This window comes from Nyctibius grandis, chromosome W (assembly GCF_013368605.1).
Source record: "Nyctibius grandis isolate bNycGra1 chromosome W, bNycGra1.pri, whole genome shotgun sequence".
NCBI lineage: Eukaryota > Metazoa > Chordata > Aves > Nyctibiiformes > Nyctibiidae > Nyctibius > Nyctibius grandis.
In genome coordinates, this window is record NC_090694.1 from 17911398 (window position 1) to 17935130 (window position 23733).

Genomic DNA, 23733 nt, shown 5'->3' on the forward strand with positions numbered 1-23733 from the left:
CCTATTTCCGGAACAGTGTTACCTTTCAGGTGTCCCTTGCAATGCATTATGGCCACTTGTGCAGGGAGTTGGACTGCTTCTAACAATTGTAGAATTTCTTCTGCATGCTTGACAGTTTTCCCTTGAGCAGTTAGCAGTCCTCTTTCTTTCCAAATTGCTCCATGAGCGTGTACAACTGAGAAGACATACTTAGAATCTGTCCAAATATTAATTCGTATGCCCTCTATCAATTCCAAAGCTCGGGTAAGAGTGATCAGTTCTGCCTTTTGGGCTGAGGTCCCTGCGGGTAAAGGATTTGATTCAATTACCTCCTCCATTGTGGTCACCGCTGTCACGGTTTAAAGCTGGGCCAGCTATTAACCAGGTGGCAGATGCTCTCTGTTAACCCTGGACAGTTTGTCTGACAGTTGTTTAAACGAGTCCTTGTTTTCCTTAGTCAGTTTTTCCACAGCCGAGACACGGGCCTGCAGTGGGGAAGAAATACTATCTTCATACTGTCGCATACAGTTAGCCATTTCGCCCACACTAGATCGTGCCATAGCATCTTCTCCCCATACTAATATTGACAATGTATGGGTATATGTCGGTGGAGCATTCTTCACAACCTTCCGGAACATGGATCGGTTGCATTCCACTTCATCAGGATCTACAGGATCTACAATGTCCCGTGGGTGTCTATAAATGATCTCTTGCACAGCCAGTTCTCTAAGGTAGTTAATACCTTTTTCTATAGTGGTCCATTTGCTTAGGTGGCTCAGAACATCATCTTTATAGGGATACCTGCTCTTTACAGCTGACAAGAGTCGCCTCCAGAGACTGATAGTGTTTGACTTTCTTGCGAGCGCCTTATCAATACCACCATCTCTGGACAGGGATCCCAACTGTCTGGCTTCTCTGCCATCTAATTGCATGCTGTCTGCCCCATTATCCCAGCATCGGAGCAGCCAGGTAATAATTGGCTCACCGTCATAACGGCTGAAGTCTTTCCTTATATTTCTCAGGTCCTTCAGGGATAAGGAGTGGTAGGTTATCTCTACGTCCGAGTCCTCTTGTGATAGTTCTGCTTTAGAAGGACCTTTTTTCTGTGATGGGTCTGCTTTAAAAGGACGATGGAGGAAACCCCCATCTGTGTCAGGCCCTAACTCTGCCTGAGAAGGGCCCTCACCTGGGTCATATGATGGCTCTGCCTTAGAAAGCTCTGAGTCATCATCCTTCTCTTCACAAGCTGATTTCTTTTGGTATTTCTTCCTGGTTACAGGAGCAATTGGTACAGATTCGATAGATGCTGGGGTCTGAGTAGATGCAGTGGCTGTCGTGGGAGTGCTGAGAGTCTGAGTAGCTGCAGTGGCCATCTTGGGGGGTGTAGCAGCTGTGGTACAGGCTGCTGAGGTTTCAGTGGGTTTAGTGGCTGTAGTGGCAGTACACACTGTAGGATCTGAGGTGGCTGCATAACACCTACAACTGTCCCTGCACCGATATTTAATCTTATCCCACATCAGAAACACATTCAGGACAACGGAAAATAAAAACATGCCACCTAGACAGCACCATCCTAATTTCGCAAAATCTAGTGGAATCAGCTTGGCAGAAAAGGAGAAGGTACTATTTCCCAAAGTAAAACTGGAAGTGTAATCATTAACAGAATCTGCTAAAGGACGCCTGGAACGTGCAGATGAAGTTGCTGCTACTGATTCGCGATTAAAGCTGCCCATCATCGTGTCATAGAGATAAGAGATCGGAATATTAACTGCCCAGTTTATCACAGCATAAATCAGTATCAAACCCCATACCAAAACAATACATTTTGACCAGCGCCCACTACTAAACTGCATGTAAACATTCATAAGAAGCAAGCAATAACACAGTGCCCACGGCAGGTAAGGCATCATTGCAATACTCAATTGTGAAAGAAACTCCATAAAAAGATGAGATAACACAGCATTCAAAAATGACATCACCATCTTCACTATCTGTTTTAACTTTCCAACCCCTCTTAAGTCTCAAAGGAAGAAATGTGATATTCTCTCAGCTGAGCTCTCCGGGTCTCCTCCCACCAGAACCAGGATTCAACTTATCAGAGCAACCTGTTGGAGCTTCTCTCGAGCCCCATGTTGGGCACCAATAAATCTGTCATGGTTTAAAGCTGGGCCAGCTATTAACCAGGTGGCAGATGCTCTCTGTTAACCCTCTCCCCCCCCACCCTAAGGGAAAGGGAAAAGGGAGAGAGACTTATGGGTTGGAAAGTTAAAACAGTTTTAATAAACTATAATAATGAAAAAGAGTATAATAACAATAATAATAGAAATAATCAAATATATACAAATATATACAAAACCAAGACTGAGAGCTTGGAAATCCTCCTCAGACAGAGTTGCTCCCCCCAGCACGGGCAGAGGGGAAAATGCAGTAGCTCCACCCAGCACTGGCAGAGGGCAAAATGCAATAGCTCCCCTGCCATCACACCTGCAGGGTTTTAACTGGAGATTTGGCAAAGCTGGTACCAATCAGTGGGAGACAGGAGGGCCCCTCCCTCCTGGGCCCCACCTCCAGGAGGCAGTGGGTTAGTGATAAATAGGAAAGTGAGAATGACTTGTATGGGATGGAATACCTCGTTGGTCAATTCTGGGCCAGCTGCCCTGTCTGCTCCTCCCTGCAGGTACGACCCCCCTTCAGCTCTTCACTCATAAGCAGTGAGGAATTTAGCAGTGACCTTGGTTTCTCTAAGACTAATTGGCCTGGTTTGGGCCAAACCAGGACAACCGCATAGCCTGCCATCCTTACTCCTTGCTTCATGAAGCTGCTGCCGTCGGAGAACCAGTTGTCCGCATCTTCAAATGGCTCTTCTTTGAGGTCCGGGCGGCTGGAGTAGACTGCTTCGATAGTTTCCAGGCAGTCGTGTTCGATTGGTTCTGGTGACACTCTTCCCTCTAGAAATGAGGCTGGATTCACAATGTTAATGACTTGAATGGTTATATCGTCTGACTCAACCAAGATTGCTTGGTACTTTAGAAATCTAGAAGGTGACAACCAATGGCCTCCCTTTTGTTCTAGTACTGCAGATACAGTGTGGGACACTAACACAGTCATTTTTTGGCCCAACGTCAATTTTCTGGTCTCTTCTATGTTTATGATTACTGCGGCCACTGCTTTTAGACAGCTGGGCCATCCTTTGCTTACTTCATCCAGCTGTTTGGAGAAATAGGCCATGGCTCTTTTGTGTGGTCCCAATTGTTGCGCTAGAACTCCTAAAGCCATCCCTTGCCGTTCATGAGAGAACAGCCAAAATGGTTTAGCCACACCTGGCAAGCCCAAAGCCGGGGCTCTCATGAGTTCTTGTTTCAGTCTCCTAAAAGCTCCCTCTTAGTTTCTTTTAGTAAATCATACAGTGGTTTGGTGAGTATTCCATATTGATAGATCCATAATCGGCACCAACCCGTCATCCCCAGGAAGGCTCGAAGATCTCTCACCATTTCTGGTCTAGGCATTTGGCAGATGGCTTCTTTTCTTGCTGTTCCTAAGGATCGTTGTCCTCTGGAAATTTCATATCCCAGGTATACTATTTCTTTTTGCACCAGCTGCGCTTTCTGTTGAGAGACTCGATATCCGCTTAGACCCAGGAAATTTAACAGAGAAATAGTCCATCTAACACACTCTTCTTCCGTCTCAGTTGCTATTAGTAGATCATCTACGTATTGTAGAAGAGTACCATCTCCCTGTGGCCTTTCCCATTGTTCTAATTCCTTGGCTAATTGGTTCCCAAAAATTGTTGGACTATTTTTATAGCCCTGAGGTAACACTGTCCAGGCTAATTGAGTCTTTCTCCCTTTGCTTACAGATTCCCATTCGAAGGCAAAAATCTTTTGGCTTTCCGGGGCTAAGGGAAGGCAGAAGAATGCATCTTTTAGATCTAACACTGTAAACCAAATTAAATTATCTCTTAATTTAGTTAGGAGTATATAAGGGTTAGCTACCACTGGATGTAGTGTTTTTGTTATTGCATTCACAGCTCTTAAATCTTGAACTAGCCTGTAAGTCCCATTTGGTTTCTTAACTGGCAAGATTGGTGTATTATAGTCTGATTCGCACTCTATTAATAACCCTAATTCTAAAAATTTCTGAATTATTGGTTCGATTCCTTTTCTATCTTCTAACCTCAGTGGGTATTGTTTTCTCACTACTGGTCTTGCTTCAGGTATAAGTTCAATAGTGATAGGTGTTGCCTGTTTTGATTTCCCAGGTACGTCCGTAGCCCATACCAATGGGTATACTTCGCCCATGATTCGCTCGATATTATGACTTTCAGGTTTTGGTTCTACGCAACTGACCGTCAAGCTTAAAGCTGTGATCAGTTGTTCTTCATTTACCTGGAATTCAAGTTTGTCCTTGTTGAATTTTATTACAGCTCCTAAATTTTCTAATAAATCTCTACCCAGTAGAGGCTTTGGAGACTTTGGTAAATACAGAAATTGATGAATCCCCATTTGTTTTCCAATTTTGTATTTAATGGGTTTTAGGAAATAAGCTTTTTCTGGTTGGCCTGTTGCTCCCACAACTTGTATAAACTCATCACTCTTTGGCATTAATTCCTGATTTAAAACTGAAAACGTTGCTCCTGTGTCGATCAAAAAGTTTAATTCCTTTTCACCTTCCCCTAGCTCCATTTTAACCAGTGGGTCTGCTAGGGAACGACTCACCGGTCTCCCTCAGTCACTGTTCTGGTGTGCAACGGTAGTGTTTGCGACTCTTTCTTCTAGTTGAGGATAGTCCCGCCTCCAATGGCCTATCTGTAGACAATTAGAACATTGATCCCGTCCTATTCTAGCTGACTGGGGTTGAAATCCCCCTCTCCCTCTCATAAAGTAGTCCCGACCTCTACCCCTGGCATTTGCTTCTGGGAAATTTGTGTTCCGGGTTGCCACTGCTACTGCTACGACCCGAGCAAGTCTTTTATCTTCCTTCTTCTTTTCTTCCTTTTCTCTGTTATTGTATACCTTCCAGGCCTCATTCATTAGTGTCTCTAAATCTCTGTTTGCTGGGTGCTCGAGTTTTTGTAGTTTCTTTCTAATGTCAGGATTACATTGTCCCATCACTAACCCTAGTAATTGTTGCCTCCCTTCTTCTGATGCCGGGTCTAGGGGTGTGTATTGTCTCATGGCCGCCCTGAGTCTGTCTAAAAATTCCGAAGGGGTCTCGTCCTTTCCCTGTCTAACGTCATATAAAGCTGCCCAACTGATGGCCTTTGGTATTGCATTTCGCAGGCCTAATGCTATTAGCTTTCTGTATTGCACTAGTCGCTCATATTGGACTGGATTGTTCGGATCCCAATCTGGATTCCTGGTTGGGAATATTACATCTAGCGCTTCAGGTAATATAGCAGCATGTTCTCTTCCTGTTCTTAATACAAGTTCCCTTTCTGTTTCCGTTAATTCCGATAACATTATATCTATATCCTCCCAATCGATGTCTTGGTTCTTTGCCAATAATTCAAATCTCCTAGCCACCCCCTCTGGATTTTTCCTAAAACTCTTCACTTCCTCTCTCCAGTTGTTCAAATCACTCGATGTAAATGGCACTTTTATTCGTCCCTGTTCTCCTGCAATGGGCATTATCTGTCGGAGGGGAGCTATTGTATAATTTTCTTCGATCCTACCTTTTGTTCCCTCTTCCTCCTGGGTTCTAACCTTTTGTGCTACAGACCTGGTATAGTGTGAGTGGCTAATTCCTTCTCCGGGGTCTACTCTACTCTTTCTCTTTTCTTTCCTTTTTCCCTGTTTCTGTTCCTCATCCTCACTCTCCATCCCTGCCCGGTCGTCCTCTGCTAGTCCCCTGGTATGGTTTACGAGACGCTGCCGGCGCTCAATCTGTCCGGGGTCGCGTTCCTTGTCTTCCTCTGTTCCCCGTGTATCCCTTTTATCATCTATTTGAATTACTATGTTTAATCTTTGTGGATTATTTTCCCTTTCCACCTGAACTACTGTGTTACTACCTTCTTCGCTGTACCTTAGCTTAGGGGAACTGCCCTCTCCTTTATTACCCCCTGATCTCGGCGGACTACTTTCGTCTCCATAATTTTCAACTCTTGGCGGGCTGCTCTCTTCCCCGTAACCCTCTGATCTTAATGGACTAGCTCCTTTTCTATCGATCTCTGATCTAAGTGGACTACTTTCTTCTCTATGGCTCCCTGATCCCTGTGGACTACTTTCATCTCCATAATTTTCAACTCTTGGCGGGCTGCTCTCTTCCCCGTAACCCTCTGATCTTAATGGACTAGCTCCTTTTCTATCAATCTCTGATCTAGGTGGACTACTTTCTTCTCTATGGCTCCCTGATCCCTGTGGACTACTCAGTTCCTGCGGGCTACTTTCCTCCCAACTGCTTCCTGATTTCTGAGGGCTATACCCGGCCTTGAATCTCCCTAATTCCAGTGAGATATCTCCTAATAGGCTGGTGTCTCTTTCACCCTCTCTTAGCTTTGGCGGTGGCACCCCGTATCCTGGTGCATATGGTTGATACTCCCACAAACTTACTTCACTTTCTTTTCCACTGTCCCTTCTTTTTAGCTTAAGACACTGTTGTCCAATGCTACAAGCATCACAACAGCGATCCTTTGGTTTTAGGTTTTTCTTATCCTTTTCCAAAGCCAGAACCAAAGGATCTTGAGGTGCGACATTTACCCCACATTCTCTCTGCCACTCAGGTTTGTTTCTTAGGGCAAAGAACATATCACAATACACTACTTCATCCCATTTGGCTAATCGACGGAGGAACAACATGAGTTGTAAAATAGTGTTGTAGTTTGTTGTTCCTTCAGGTGGTCATTTTTCGTCATCATCTAGTTTATACTAGATACGTGCAGTATTTTAAGAGTGTCTTTTTGCTTATGTTTCCCCCCGGGGTTCCTCCTAGATCTTTCCAATGCTTTAATATACATCCTAAGGGGGTTTTCATATTTATGTCCTTACTCTGTTGGCTTCCCATTATCAATCAAAGTTGAGTTGCGGTGTGGTTTTTTTTTGTGGGTTTTTTTTTTTTTTTTTTTGCAATATATTTATATAAACCCACTTATGTGGTATTTGTCCTGGTTTGGCCTAAACCAGGCCAATTTTCCTTTCAGTGATTTTTACTTTCAGCTAAGTCTCCTCTAAGTAACTGCATTTTCTGAAACTAATTGCATGTTTTTGCAGACAGTGTCTGCTTCCAGGACTGATAACGCTCGAAGTTTGTAGTTATCCCTGAGGCACCGGTAGGGATGTTGTGCAGAAAGGCTCTTGCTGTACTTATTCTTGAGAGAAACCAAGGTCACTGCTGAATTCCTCATTGCTTACGAGTGAAGAGCCGAAGGGGGGTCGCAGCTGCAGAGGGGAGCGGACAGGGCAGGTGACCCAAAATTGACCAATGAGGGTATTCCATCCCATACACGTCATTCTCGGTATAAAGCGGGGGGATCACGAGGGTCTCGCTCTTTCTGCTATGGCCGGTGTCCAGGGAGGACTCCGTCTGTTTTCCTGCTCCGTGCGTTCCTGAATCCAGCTCTCGACCATCGCTAGGCCCAGCCTGGGCCTTCCCGGAGCCTGCCCTGCAGTGCCGGTGGTGACGTGGCTGACTTCAGGGGAGCTCAATCTTGGTTTTGTATATATATTTGTATATATTTGATTATTTCTATTATTATTATTATACTTTTTTTTTCATTATTTTAGTTTATTAAAACTGTTTTAATTTTCCAACCCAGAAGTCTCTCTCCCTTTTCCCTTTCCCTTTCCCTCTGGGGGGAGGGGGGGGGATAACAGAGGGCATCTGCCGCAGGTTTAATCGCCAGCCCAGCTTTAAACCGTGACAGTACTCTATTATGCAATTCTTGTCTCTGAATTCGTGCTTCTAAGTCTAATCGGGCTACACTTCCATCAATATGCTCTAACTGAGTAACTTCCGGTATGCCAATGAACTGTACTTTAAACCAAAACACTTTTCTTATTCTATTCCATAGCTTTATACATATACGCTTCGTCCTTTTCTGGCCGTTCTCCTCGCGGAGTTACGGAAACGCAGATTGGGACTCCACACTCGCTTCGCAACGATGTTGCGTCTCAATCATACCCATACACGCTTGCACACTTTACATAAAAACTTTCCTACCTTAAGGTTTCTATCTGAGCAATCTGTGTTACCAAGTAAGGTCGCGAGATGTTGTTGCAGACCGGGAAATACAGGTTTGTTGTTAACTGTCGGATGTCGCTGCGAACTATAAAATACACCTTTTACAGAAAATGCAGTCAAGATGTTATGAATACCTGTCTGTGAGTGTGATAGCTGGTAAGATATTATTCACTCCTATATTGCAATCTCTCCTCATATAAAATTTTAAACATATTACAAGACGACACACAGCAAACAAGGAAGCGAAAGCGAGCTGAATTGCACAGAGCAAAATGCTATCTCACTGTTGAATAACCCAAAGTTTCACACATAAAACACAAACAATACGAGCTCGTCTCACAGTTTTAACAGACAGAGACTGGATTCTACAATCGTTATCTCTACCGCATTCTAAAGATTCCTCAGTAAAAACCGAGGCTTTCCTGGGTCCTAAAGACCCTTTGTCTTAAATCAAATACAGAAAAGCAAATACAAATATTGACAACACAGAGCAAAGCGCCTTTTACACTGCTGGGGTGGGACTCTAACCCACGGCTCGCAGGACTCCAACCTGCTTAGATGGGGGACTCTAACCCCCTTGGGGGACTAATGCAGAGGGCGTCCCCTCCTGCTTCCCCGGGCAACCGCGTCCAGTCCCCACCTTCTCTTTATCTCATGAGTTTAAACATAAAAAAAAATATAAATACCTCTGAATGTAGCAGAAGGTCCTTGTCCACCGGCATGTGAAGCCAAGGGGTTGGGGAGACTTTGTCGACAGAAGATCAGTCGGGGGGGCCCCACAAGTGTCCCCAGGCCCCCCGGATTACAGCACAGCGGAGCGGGAGCCTCCTGGCTGGCTCGCCAGAAATGATGCTGAAATTATGCCCCAAAAGGCTCTATGAAACTGCTCAGAGACAAAGTTTAGTCTTTAAGCAGCGAGGTATTTATTTCAGGCAACGTTGGGGAACCCCCGGCTCGTGCCGGACAAAAGAGTTCCAAAGCAGTCCGTGAAAATCAGACTATTTATACAATTTGCATAAGAGATTACATCTTTACATGCATATTCATATTATTGCAACATCTAATTATAATATTCATAGCAGGCGGAGTTAAGGTGGCGTTATAGGCGTGGTCTTCAATTTGGGGAGATTTTGAGGGGTCGTTCCGTTCTTCAGCTTCATGAACCCAGTGTCCTTTCATCATCATCTTCATAAACTCTTGAACTTTCCTTAGTTTGGATGGTTTCCCTATGTACCTGGCAAGGATTCCTAGTGTCTTGGCAAGAATACTTGATTTCTTGGCTCATCCTTTTTCTTATCTCCCCTTTTTATATATGTTAGCATTTTTCAGCTTTCTCTGTTCCTATTTCATGTCATAGCGTCCTAGGCCATGTCATAGCGTCCTGTTCCTCAGTGAATTATTACCTTCGCTGTTAATACTAAATTCTCTAAGTTTTTGCTTAAAGCCTACATTTAAACTTTAACTCTCTGATTCCTGTATTGCTACACTGTATTCACTTTCCTGGCTTCAAGTCCAAATCTACTTGACACACTTTGATCTTAGCACCTTGATCCACCTGCTGGTTGTTTTGCTCTTCCTCAGTGGCTTGACTCTTGGGTATGTGGGCATCTACATGACGTACCTTTACAACCAGCTTCTCTAATTGGGTAGCAATATCCTGCCACAATTTGGCTGCCCAAATGGGTTTGCCTCTGCGCTGCCAGTTGTTTTTCTTCCAGTGCTTCAGCCATCCTCACAGGGCATGTGCTACCATCCATGAGTTAGTATACAGGTAGAATACTGGCCATTTTTCTCGATCAGCAACATCAAGAGCCAGCTGGATGGCTTTTAATTCTGCAAATTGACTCGACTAACTGTCTCCCTCAGCCACTTCTGCCACTCCTTGTGTAGGACTCCACACAGCAGCTTTATACCTTCGCTGTTTGCCTACAATATGACAAGATCCATCAGTGAACAAGGCATGATGCTTCTCATTTTCTGATAGTTTATTATATGGTGGGGCCTCTTCAGCACACATGACCTCCTCCTCTGGCGACTACCCAAAACCTTTGCCTTGCGGTCAGTCCAATTACTTCCAAAATTCCCAGGCAGTCGGGGTTCCCTATTCAAGCCCACTGAGTAATCAACGCAGCCCACTTACTCCACGTAGCATCAGTTGCATGATGTGTAGAGGGGGTCTGCCCTTTAAACATCCAGTTCAACACTTGCAATCAGGGCACCAGGATGAGCTGTGCCTCAGTACCAATTACTTCTGAGGCAGTTCAAACTCCTTCATAGGCTGCCAGTATCTTCTTTTTCTGTTAGAGTATAACGGTCCTCTGATCCTCTGTATCCCCGACTCCAAAACCCTAGGGGTTGACCTCGAGTCTCCCCTGGTGCCTTTTGCCAGAGGCTCCAGGTAGGACCGTTCACCCCAGCTGCAGTATAGAGGACGTTCTTTACTTCTGGCCCCATCTGGACTGGCCCAAGGGCACCTGCATTAACTATCTCTTGTTTAATTAGCCCAGAAGCCTGTTCTTGCTCAGGGCCCCATTTAAAGTCATTCTTCTTCCGAGTCACTTCGTAAAGAGGGCTCACAATCTGACTGTAATGGGGAATGTGCATCCTCCAGAAACCTACTACGCCTAGGAAAGCTTGTGTCTCCTTGTTAGTTGGTGGAGACATAGCTGTTATTTTGTTAGTTACGTCCACTGTGATCTGACAACACCCACCTTGCCACTTCATAGAAGCATAGAATGGTTTCAGTTGGAAGGGACCTCAAAGATCATCTAGTTCCAACCTACCTGTCATAGGCAGGGACACCTTTCCACTAGACCAGGTTGCTCAAAGCCCCATCCAACCTGGCCTTAAACACTGCCAGGGAGGGGGCATCCACAACTTCTCTGGGTAACCTGTTCCAGTGTCTCACTACCCACACAGTAAAGAATTTCTTCCTAATATCTAATCTAAATCTACCCTCTTTCAGTTTAAAACCGTTCCCCCTCATACTATCACTACATGCTCTTGTAAAAAGTCCTTCTCCAGCTTTCCTGTAGGCCCCCTTCAGGTACTGGAAGGCTACTATAAGGTCTCCCCGGAGCCTTCTCTTCTCCAGGCTGAACAGCCCCAACTCTCTCAGCCTGTCTTCATAGGAGAGGTGCTCCAGCCCTCTGATCATCTTCGTGGCCCTCCTCTGGAATCACTCCAACAGCTCCATGTCCTTCTTATGTTGGGGGCCCCAGAGCTAGATGCAGTACTCCAGGTGGGGTCTCACGAGAGCGGAGTAAAGGGGCAGATTCACCTCCCTCGACCTGCTGGCCATGCTTCTTCTGATGCAGCCCAGGATACAGTTGGCCTTCTGGGCTGCAAGCACACATTGCCGGCTCATGTTGAGCTTCTTGTCAACCATCACCCCCAAGTCCTTCTCCTCAGGGCTGCTCTCAATCCATTCTCTGCCCAGCCTGTATCTGTGCTTGGGATTGCCCCGACCCACATGCAGGGCCTTGCACTTGGCCTTGTTGAACTTCACGGGGTTTGCACAGGCCCAGCTCTCAAGCCTGTCAAGGTCCCTCTGGATGGCATCCCTTCCCTCCAGCGTGTCGACCGCACCACACAGCTTGGTGTCGTCGGTAAACTTGCTGAGGGCGCACTCAATCCCACTGTCCATGTCGCCGACAAAGATGTTAAACAGGACCGGTCCCAATACCGACCCCTGAGGAATGCCACTTGTCACTGGTCTCCACTTGGACATCGAGCCATTGACCATAACTCTTTGAGTGCGACCATCCCGCCAATTCCTTATCCACCGAGTGGTCCATCCGTCAAGTCCATGTCTCTCCAATTTAGAGACAAGGATGTCATGCAGGACAGTGCCAGATGCTTTGCACAAATACAGGTAGATGACATCAGTTGCTCTTCCCCTATCCACCAGTGCTGTAACCCTGTCATAGAAGGCCACCAAATTTGTCAGGCATGATTTGCCTTTAGTGAAGCCATGTTGGCTGTCATCAATCACCTCCTTGATTTCTGTGTGCCTCAGTATGTTTTCCAGGAGGATCTGCTCCATGATCTTGCCAGGCACAGAGGTGAGACTGACTGGCCTGTAGTTCCCCGGGTCTTCCTTTTTTCCCTTTTTGAAGATGGGGTTATGTTTCCCCTTTTCCCGTCAGTGGGAACTTCACCAGACTGCCACGACTTCTCAAAAATGATGGATAACAGCTTAGCAACTTCATCTGCCAGTTCCCTCAGATGTACCTCATCAGGTCCCATGGACTTGTGCACCTTCAGGTTCCTTCGATGGTCTCAAACCTGATCTTCTCCTACAGTGGGCTGTTCCTCATCCTTCCAGTCCCTGCCTCTGCCTTCTGCGACTTGGGTGGTGAGGCTAGAGCACTTGCCAGTGAAGACCGAGGCAAAAAAGTCGTTGAGTACCTCAGCCTTCTCCATATCCTGGGTAACCAGGTCTCCTGTTTCCTTCCAGAGAGGGCCCACATTTTCCCTAGTCTTCCTTTTATCACTGACATACCTATAATACTGAACATAGTGTTTGTTATCGACATCTTGGTTCGAGCAGCTCATGTAGATTTGATGCCCATTATTCACATCTGGTAAATAGGGATCTGAAGCCCATCTACGCTGTCTGGAGAGCTGCCCATTGGAAACTGGAGCAACAGGTTTCCTGGAAGAAGCCCCATTCCTAATCGGTTCACCTTGCAACTCACGTATGCGTGTCCATAAAGCCGAGGTGGGTTTTCCATCCCATTTTCTCATGTCTTCTCCGTGGTCATGCAGGAAAAACCACAGGGTGCCTCATGATGTGTACTGTCCCTCCTGAGCACGTCTTGCAGAGGAAGGCTGTCATCTGATAGCCGAGACATTCGTCAGTACAGGTGGGGAGCAGAGTCTATCCTCCATCTGGGACAATTTTTCCAACACCTCACCGAGCATTTCTGTGGATTTGTCAGACTGTGTTACCACAGCAGAGAGACTGGTCCATGGAGAGGAAAAGAGATTGTCTGCATATTGCTGCATCCAATTATCTATGTCATCCACTGGTAGTGCCTCAGCATCTCCCCAGCTAAATAATGCTAATGTGTTGCCATACAACAGTGGTGCGCTCAGTACCCACTTGGGCCACGTGGGTCCAGTAACTCTGAGTGCATCTGGATCTAGTAGTGTCAGCGGGTCATCTAGGTCAGCAAAAATCAGCTCCCACACAGCTATTTCCCCTCAGATTCTTAACACCTCTCTCACTGGTTGTCCATTTGCCTGGGTGGTGTATGACATCATCCCTAAAGGGATACCTGTTCCTCAAGCTTAGCACGATTCACTGCCAGAGAGTGAGGGGCTGTGCACCTTTTGCAAGACCCCTATCAATACCCACTTCTCTAGCCATTGGTCTCAACTGTTTGGCTTCTCTACCATCTAACTCAAAACCATTGGCTCCATTATCCCAGCAGCAGAGCAGCCAAGTAACAAGCTGCTTGCCTTCATGCCGGCTGTAATCTTTACATATATCTCACACCTCACTCAGGGATAGAGATCGAGTGGTCACCTCTGGCTCATCCTCCTTTGATGTCCCTGGTAGGCCATCACGACCTGCTCTTTTGTGTATTTTGTCTACTGTACAGGGCTAACTGATACTGGCAGTGGTTGAATGCCTAGGTTAGCTGCACCACCCATCACTGGGGGCTGATTAGCTACAGCACTTGTCACCAAAGTCTGGGTAATCACAGGAAGTGCTGCCTGGAGTTGAGTAATTGCAGTACCCAGTGCAGAGATCTGAATAGCCTCTGGGGTAGCCAGGATGCCTGCTGTAAGGACCGGCAGGGTCTGAGTATTTGCGGGTGCTGGGGCAGCTGTGGTGTCTGTCATAGGGGCTGGAGCTGCTGTGGTGCCTGGTGTAGGGGCTGCGGCTGGTGCAGGGCCCATTACAGGCCTAACAGTATGAGCATGGTGGTTGAAAAATCCCAAGGGTATTCAAAATTCTCAAAAGCCTTTGAAATCAGCCCCGAGGGAATAGGAAAGTACATATCACCCACTCCCATCCCCTAGAAATCAGAAATGGACATAGTTCCAAAAGAATTTATAATACCATAAACCAATGCTAAACAACATAGCAGTGATACCTCTAAGTCCATGCCCAGAAGTGATAAGCCACACAAAACCAGTAACAAACAGCAGCAAAGCCACAAATTTGATTAGCCACCCCAAAAGCAACTGTAAAAACAAACACCAGAGAATTCCACCCAGCGACCATGCTACTGACACCAGCATAATGAATGCTCCTAACAAAAGCAGCCAAGTCTGTGAAAACTTCAACCCTCTGAGACTCTTAGATCAAAAGTCTACAGTTCTCCCCAGTGAGCTATTTACATTGGGTGCCAAATAAACTGTCTCCATTTAGCCCGCATCCAGGGCTAAACAATAAGTAGTTTTTCTATCACCCAAGTCCCTTCCTCGACTGAGGAAGGGAATTATGAAAAGGAGCAAAAACTCATGGGTTAAAATTTAAACAGATTTAATAAAATAAGGAAACCAATATCAATGGTAATACAAAAGACACAAAATTATACTTAGTCCACAGAGTGGTGGTAAATCCCTCCAGGGATAGCAACCATTGAGAAGAGAGGAGAAGAAAAAAAAAGAAGGAGTGGAGAATAGAGCAAAACAAATGCACACCCTATACCCCCACAAGCTTTCCCATTTATAGTGAACCTGACATTAATGTTATAGAATACACCTATGGGCCAGCCTGGGTCAGCTGCCCTGGCTTACTGCTAATGGCCTTGATCACCATACCACAGCTGGCCACAAACTGAAACAAAATGTAACAGAAAATTGATTCTATAAATTTTATCCCTGCGAAACCAAGACAGATACTTTTATATTTTCTATGCATTAAATCCAAGATCTCTATTACCAGTTAGCTGTAGTTACTGTGACAAAGTGCAAAACTTTAAATTGTTCCTTTGAGGTTAGTTGGAAATTCTGTACTAACTGTATTACATATACACTGAAGTTATGCTAGCTAATTGCAATTTTGATGTATTTTGATGGCATTTTTGTTCATAGGTGAGCTTGACTTTATAATCTGGGGAAACGTGCATCTCTGCTCACATGTCTTCCAGTATTTGTGACTAAAAGAAGCTGAAGAACAACTGTCATAGAAATTAATTTTCTAAAGCATGGCCTTCTGTATAAGGATGTTCTTTTGCACTGATACCACCTGTTTTACTTGATACTTTACTTGTTGATTCTTATGCAAGAGAAGTCAGAAAGAGAAAACTGCAGCTGAAATTACGAGAGTCCCTTCAACACCTGGGAAATCCTAAAGCTTGGTGATGTATCAAAGGAGGACAAGTGCTGCCTGAGAATATTGCCTGCAAAGTGGAAGAATAGGCTTGTTACAATCCCTTCTGCTTTTCCTAATCAACTTCTCTAAGCTCAGAAATAGCCAAAGTGTTATATTTGGACTTCCTTGAATCATGCTGGAATACTTGGATTTATCAGTAGCCTAATATTTTGTCTAAAGAGACTTGTATAATAAAAGTGCAGTGCTTAAACAACCAATAACAAGTTGTTGATATTTCAGCTGGAATTCAAAGTTATTTAAGCTATTTAAAGGAACTAATCCTTCACAGACAGATGAATTTAAACCAAAACAATGAAAAACAAAAAAAAAAGAAAAACTAAGCCTGAACTAATTTATCTGGGTCAATTCTAAACACATTAGTTCTTAGGGAAAAAGCTGTGGATAGGAAAAAACATCAGGATAACAAGTCCCATTACTAGAGTGAGAAAAGGAGGGTGAAATGGAGGAAGACAGAAAGACAGACAGAAATGTTGATTCTTTGTCAAAGGCATCTTCTAAAAATTCTCAGAAATTAAGTAAGTAGTGAGGAAAAAGCAAGACAAACATTTAAGAATACTGAATAAAAACTAGTAACCTCAGTCAGGTTTTACCTGCTTTTCTATTTCTGTGAGCTACTTTTTTTCCTAGTGCTGATAAAGCTCTCAGAAAAAAAAAAAAACCACATTTGCCAGCTGCTTCTTTAAAGGAACAAGTGAGCAGATACTTCTTTGAAGCTTACATAATATACGTGGAAGTCAGGACTATGAAGCCTGCTATTTTTCTTTACAAGTCACTTTTGAGTATATCAGGTAGTTGTAAAAAAAGCATTGCTCACCAGTATAGCAATATGCTCCCTCTAGTTCCTGTGTCACCACACATTTCAAAGACATACTGCTATATTTTAGTTTTTAAATAAGCTTCCTGGACTCAGGTAAGGATTAAATGAATACAAACAAAGACCATTTCCCACTCAGATCAAACTGCTGACCAGAAGGTCAATTGTTCAGTACTGCAGAACAATGAAGCAGCAACAGCCAGAAGTGTTGATCTTAATGTCTTAATGCCTTAATGTGTGACCTCTGAAGAATAAATAAGACAGCGTACATACTTATCAAAAGCTCTGTGAATCTCAATCACACACACAATCAATTACCTTTGCTGAATTAAATTTTATATAACTATAGCTCACTTTCAGTTATGAACTTTCAAAATAAACATCTATGGCAACAGAAACTCTGTCACTTAGCACTGTTTTGAAACTTTCTCCATTATCTAAGGTTCATTTCTATCCTTCAGAATGCAATAATAGGTTATAGCTAATCTATCTAATGAACTTCTTGGGCCAAGTTCACAAGAAATTGCACTATGTTGTTTTATTATTTTGCTCTATGAAACCCTAAACTTGGATATCTAACTATTACTTAACTGTAATTTAAAAAGCTGGCCTTATTAATCCCATTACTAATCACGTATCTCAAACTAACAGAAAGTGGGTCCAGTATTGCAGGACCTGTCATATTTTGACATTCTATTGGTCTGAATGACATTTCCTAGGAACATTCAAATATCAAATATTCAAATATTCTTTAGGCCAATTCACACAGCTGAGCATTTGTCACTATTAGTTACAAGAAGGTGATGTGAAAAAACAAAGCTTACAGTACCAGTAGCACTGAAATACTATACTGCAATGAAGCTGCTAGAATTATGCAAGGTGTTCTCAGATATCCCAAATGCATGCAGAAGGTACAAGCTGGAGTATATACATCTTTTCCTTGTACCAGTAAGTGTAATTTAATAAATTAATAAATAACTTTAAAAACATTCAATGTAGCAAGACAGTTTATCACCAGCTTAAATCTTTAATTTTCTGCATTCACTGACAGTTTGCTTTCCCATATGGTAGTTTGCAATGGATTAAATATTTGTTAAGCTTTTGCATTTATAAATGCTTATTATATGCCAAAGCTTTACAGAAATTCAAGAGTAAAAAAACAGTAACATAAAAATAGCTAATATTGGTTAAACACTAAGAACTCTCTTTACAGTGTAATATCAACTTTTTAAAAACAGCTACTGCATATAAATTCCCATTCCTGTTTTCTGATTACATGAATTGTGAAAAAATGTCATTCTAGTTTGCTTAACAATGCTTTTATACTTAGGATCTATCCTTCCAACTAAACAAAAGTTGTAAAGTTAATGCTTTGCTCCTCCTTACTATATCTGCTTTATTATACAGAAAATCTAATTCTGAAGTCAAAAGTTATTAGTTATTACTATATGGTCAAGTTAACACAGATTAGACTGGTAAAAGATGATGATCTTACAGCGCAGAAACATCAAGATCAACAGTTGTTTTTAATATAGGTAAGTACCTTTATAGAGGCACCAAAACCAAATAGCCCTTTCAAGTGAACTTTCAAAAAAAATTAATTTTCATTTCAAAAGGGATCTTGAAATTACTAGATACACATATATCCCTGTCCCACAGCCTTGTATCATATATTCAGCAATTTAAAACAAAGATTCAATATTTAATAGATTTCATATATATTATATATTTAATATATAATATATATTTATATGTACATTACACAGATACATACACTCAATCAGCAGGATTAAACTGTTTTGTTTTGAAATGATTGATTGGTGTCACTAATCTACTTCAATTATTTTGTGAATTCAATAGATTTTATCCATTACCTGAAAAGAAGAAATTTAAAAGACCCAAGCATCCCACATGGCCATTACTTCAAAATGACCGCAGGGACTGAAATAATATTTATAACACCCTTCTTACTGCACAAGCATTCATGCATATATTTAGGCAGCAATATCTGCCAGGTTCACACATCTATTCCTATGTTAAATTTAAATTTTATACAACTTTCTTTACTGTAATATACAGTATCTCTTTTGCCCTGTTGGATCAGGAGAGACGCTGGAGCCCAGTAAGGCAGCCCAGTGTGCTCCCCATAAAAAGACAAGTGCAACCAAGAAAAAGCGACGGGTGATAGTGGTAGGTGACTCTCTACTGAGAGGCACAGAGGCACCCATCTGCCAACCTGATGCGCTCTCTAGAGAGATGTGCTGCTTACCGGGGGCTCGCATCAGGGATGTCACGGAGAGACTACCGAGCCTAGTACAGCCCACGGACTATTACCCGCTGCTGCTGTTTCACGTGGGCACCAGTGATACAGATAACAGCAGTCCGAGGCATATCAAGTAGTACTACAGAGCCCTGGGAGCAGTGGTAAAGGACTCTGAGGCCCAGGTAGTTTTCTCATCAATCCTCCTGGTCAAAGGGAAGGGGACTAAAAGGGACAGTCAAATTAGGCAAATCAACACATGGCTACAGGACTGGTGCCACAGCCAGGGGTTTGGCTACTTAGACCACGGGACTCGTTTTGAGAAACCTGATCTTCTGACAGCCGATGGGGTCCATCTGTCAGAGAAGGGGAAGACCATCTTGGGTCATAGGCTTGCCAAGCTGGTAAAGAGGGCTTTAAACTAGATTTGCCAGGGGAGGGGAACTTCAGTCCATCCCAATTCAGCCAGTCCAATGCCAGGGCCAGCAATAGGTGCCCAGAGCCTGGAGAAGGATGTCAGGCCAGCAGGAGAGCACCGGAAGAGCAGCAGAAAGGAATTTCAGGCAGTAAGGCAGCTTTGTCAGGGGCCCAACTGAAATGCCTCTATGCAAACGCACGGAGCATGGGGAACAAACAAGAGGAGCTAGAGACGTGCGCATACCTGCAAGGCTACGACCTTATTGGCATCACAGAGACATGGTGGGATGACTCTGATGACTGGAGTGTTGGAATGGAGGGATACAGGCTTTTTAGGAAGGACAGGCAGGGGAGACGATGAGGGGGCTGTTGCCCTCTATGTCAATGACCAGTTTGAGGGCATGGAGCTCTGCCTGGGGATGGAGGAGGAGCCGACCAAGAGCTTATGGGTCAGGATTAAAGGGTGGGCAATGTCGGGAGACATTATAGTGGGTGTCTGCTACAGGCCACCTGACCAGGAAGACCAAGCGGATGAGGCCCTCTACAGACAGATAGGTGTAGCCTCATGTTCACAGGCCCTGGTCCTCATGGGGGACTTCAACCACCCTGATATCTGTTGGAAAGACAACACAGCTGGGCACAAGCAATCCAGGAGGTTCCTGGAATGCGTGGATGACAACTTCTTTCTCCAAGTGATAGAGGAGCCGACGAGGAGAGGTGCCATGCTGGACCTTGTTCTCACCAACGAGGAGGGGCTGGCGGGGGACATGAAGCTCAAGGGCAGCCTTGGCTGCAGCGAGCATGAAATGGTGGACTGCAAGATCCATAGGGCAGCAAGGAGGACACACAGCCAGCTCACTACCCTGGACTTCAGGAGAGCAGACTTTGGCCTCTTCAGGGACCTGCTTGGGAGAGTCGGTTGGGATAAAGCCCTGGAGGGAAGAGGGGCCCAAGAAAGCTGGTTAGTCTTCAAGGACCACCTCCTCCAGGCTCAGGAGCAAGGCATCCCAACAAAGAGGAAGGCAGGCAAAAATGCCAGGAGGCCTGCATGGATGAACAAGGAGCTTCTGGATAAACTCAGGCACGAGAAGGAAGCCTACAGAGGGTGGAAGCAAGGGCAGGTAGCCTGGGAGGAATACAGAGAAATTGTCTGAGCAGCCAGGGACCAGGTTAGGAAAGCTAAAGCCCTGATAGAATTAAATCTGGCCAGGGACAAGAAATGCTTCTATAGGTATGTCAGTGATAAAAGGAAGACTAGGGAAAATGTGGGCCCTCTCCGGAAGGAAACGGGAGACCTGGTTACCCAGGATATGGAGAAGGCTGAGGTACTAAACTATTTTTTTGCCTCAGTCTTCACTGGCACGTGCTCTAGCCTCACCACCCAAGTTGCAGAAGGCAGAGGCAGGGCCTGGAAGGATGAAGAATCACCCACTGTAGGAGAAGATCAGGTTCGAGACCATCTAAGGAACCTGAAGGTGCACAAGTCCATGGGACCTGATGAGGTGCATCTGAGGGTCCTGAGGGAACTGGCAGATGAAGTTGCTAAGCTATTATCCATCATTTTTGAGAAGTCGTGGCAGTCTGGTAAAGTTCCCACTGACGGGAAAAGGGGAAACATAACCCCATCTTCAAAAAGGGAAAAAACGAAGACCCGGGGAACTACAGGCCAGTCAGTCTCACCTCTGTGCCTGGCAAGATCATGGAGCAGATCCTCCTGGAAACTATACTGAGGCACACAGAAATCAAGGAGGTGATTGATGACAGCCAACATGGCTTCACTAAAGGCAAATCATGCCTGACAAATTTGGTGGCCTTCTATGACAGGGTTACAGCACTGGTGGATAGGGGAAGAGCAACTGATGTCATCTACCTGTATTTGTGCAAAGCATCTGGCACTGTCCTGCATGACATCCTTGTCTCTAAATTGGAGAGACATGGACTTGACGGATGGACCACTCGGTGGATAAGGAATTGGCGGGATGGTCGCACTCAAAGAGTTATGGTCAATGGCTCGATGTCCAAGTGGAGACCAGTGACAAGTGGCATTCCTCAGGGGTCGGTATTGGGACCGGTCCTGTTTAACATCTTTGTCGGCGACATGGACAGTGGGATTGAGTGCGCCCTCAGCAAGTTTACCGACGACACCAAGCTGTGTGGTGCGGTCGACACGCTGGAGGGAAGGGATGCCATCCAGAGGGACCTTGACAGGCTTGAGAGCTGGGCCTGTGCAAACCCCGTGAAGTTCAACAAGGCCAAGTGCAAGGTCCTGCATGTGGGTCGGGGCAATCCCAAGCACAGATACAGGCTGGGCAGAGAATGGATTGAGAGCAGCCCTGAGGAGAAGGACTTGGGGGTGATGGTTGACAAGAAGCTCAACATGAGCCGGCAATGCGCGCTTGCAGCCCAGAAGGCCAACCGTACCCTGGACTGCATCAAAAGAAGCGTGGCCAGCAGATCGAGGGAGGTGATTCTGCCCCTTTACTCCACTCTCGTGAGACCCCACCTGGAGTACTGCATCTAGCTCTGGGGCCCCCAACAGAAGGAAGACATGTAGCTGTTGGAATGAGTCCAGAGGAGGGCCACAAAGATGATCAGAGGGCTGGAGCACCTCTCCTATGAAGACAGGCTGAGAGAGTTGGGGCTGTTCAGCCTGGAGAAGAGAAGGCTCCGGGGAGACCTTATAGTAGCCTTCCAGTACCTGAAGGGGGCCTACAGGAAAGCTGAAGAAGGACTTTTTACAAGAGCATGTAGTGATAGTATGAGGGGGAACGGTTTTAAACTGAAAGAGGGTAGATTTAGATTAGATATTAGGAAGAAATTCTTTACTGTGAGGGTAGTGCGACACTGGAACAGGTTACCCAGAGAAGTTGTGGATGCCCCCTCCCTGGCAGTGTTTAAGGCCAGAATGGATGAGGCTTTGAGCAACCTGGTCTAGTGGAAAGGTGTCCCTGCCTGTGGCAGGTAGGTTGGAACTGGATGATCTTTAAGGTCCCTTCCAACTGAAACCATTCTATGATTCTATGCTTCTATGCTTCTATGATTCTATGATTATTTCATTTTTGATGGAGAAAAGTGATCAATAGCTATCCAACAATTTTTTTATAGTCCCACTACTGTTCCATTGTATGGCTCAGTTTCAAGATTTTACTTACTAGGCAGCCACTATTAGCATATCTAATACTCTACTAACATAGTTCAGTCACTGACTCCTGATTCTTAAAATACAAAATTTTGAGGATGGCTTGCCGTTTAATGGAAATAAAGATACTCTGAGGTGCTCTCTTTTCAATATGTCCACCAATACCTGCTACACAATAATGTCAGCCAATCCCAGTACCATAATTCAATTAGGTACCTATCATTTCAGTAAAAAAAGTAACAAATCCAGTTGCAATTTTAAACATTATAAGAATATTCACCCTGAGAACACAGAATAAGTGTTTAAGAATAAATGCTGACATATTTTTTCTTCATATATAGTTTTTTCTTCATCTCCTCTTGAGTACTTGGGTTTGTATCTAGAATTTTACCTCATACTTGCTTTGTCAGTTGATCTGTTTATGCCACAGTCAGATGCTGGTGACAGAAAAGCCCAAAGATGCTTGTGGAAAAGAGGCAAGTAGCAATCTGCCAGGTGAGGAAAGACAAGAGTTCCCGGAATAGGAAAGGAGTGAAAATATTCTTTAGGCTTCCCAAAGCCATTGTTATTTGCACTACAGTTGCTTTCATCTTTCCATCAGCAGATGGAGACTCATAATAAACTGAACTGGGAAGCAGATTGACACTGGAGTGTCAGAATTAGATTCTGGATAGATGCCCCAAGAATAATTACCTGTTAAAAAAGAGAGTAACATGTAAGATATTTGTAGAATTAGATTAGTTCTGTTATTTCTAGCAACTCTATAGATCATCTTATACATATTTTTCAAACAAAAAATTGCAAAATTTTACTTATAAATTAGTAAATGCTAGCTGTGTCCATCCACATGGCTTCCTGATCTTACTAGTAAGCTATCAGGGTAGGATTCACCTTACCTTTTGACATCCTAACTTTTACATGTGAGTCAGTTGCCTTGGGACCTCTGTCAGTGCTGGGTATAATTAATCTCAACAGATGTAGATGTCTATTTTAGGATGGAATGAATCACAGACTAATAATGCTTATTTCTTTCTGTTCACATTTGTCAAAATTAATGCTGCCACTGCATGGTAGGCTGTGAAAGACATCCCTCATAAGAAAGAAAAAATCAGTGACATCCGTTCTCCCAATAGTGAAATAAACCCCACATCTTACAATTTCTGTTCAAAAAGTCCACTGAAGTTTGAAATATTGAAAAAAAATTAACATATATTCATAAGGTTAAATCAACAATACAGCTCATTGTTGAAGGATGTCAAAAGCAGCAAGAGAAGAGCACAGTTTAAAAGCTGTTTATCAGCTGTTTGCCAGCAGATCTAGGGAGGTGAGCCTTCCTCTCTACTCAGCACTGGTGAGGCCACACCTGGAGTCCTGTGTCCAGTTCTGGGCTCCCCAGTACAAGAGGACATACTGGGGCGAGCCCAGCGCAGGGTCACAAAGATGATGAAGGGACTGGAGCATCTTTCATATGAAGAGAGGTTGAGAGAGCTGGGCTTCTTTAGCCTGGAGAAGAGAAAGCTCAGGGGGATCTTATTACTCCATATAAATACCTGATGGGAGGGAATGAAGAGGGAGCCAGGCTCTTCTCAGTACTG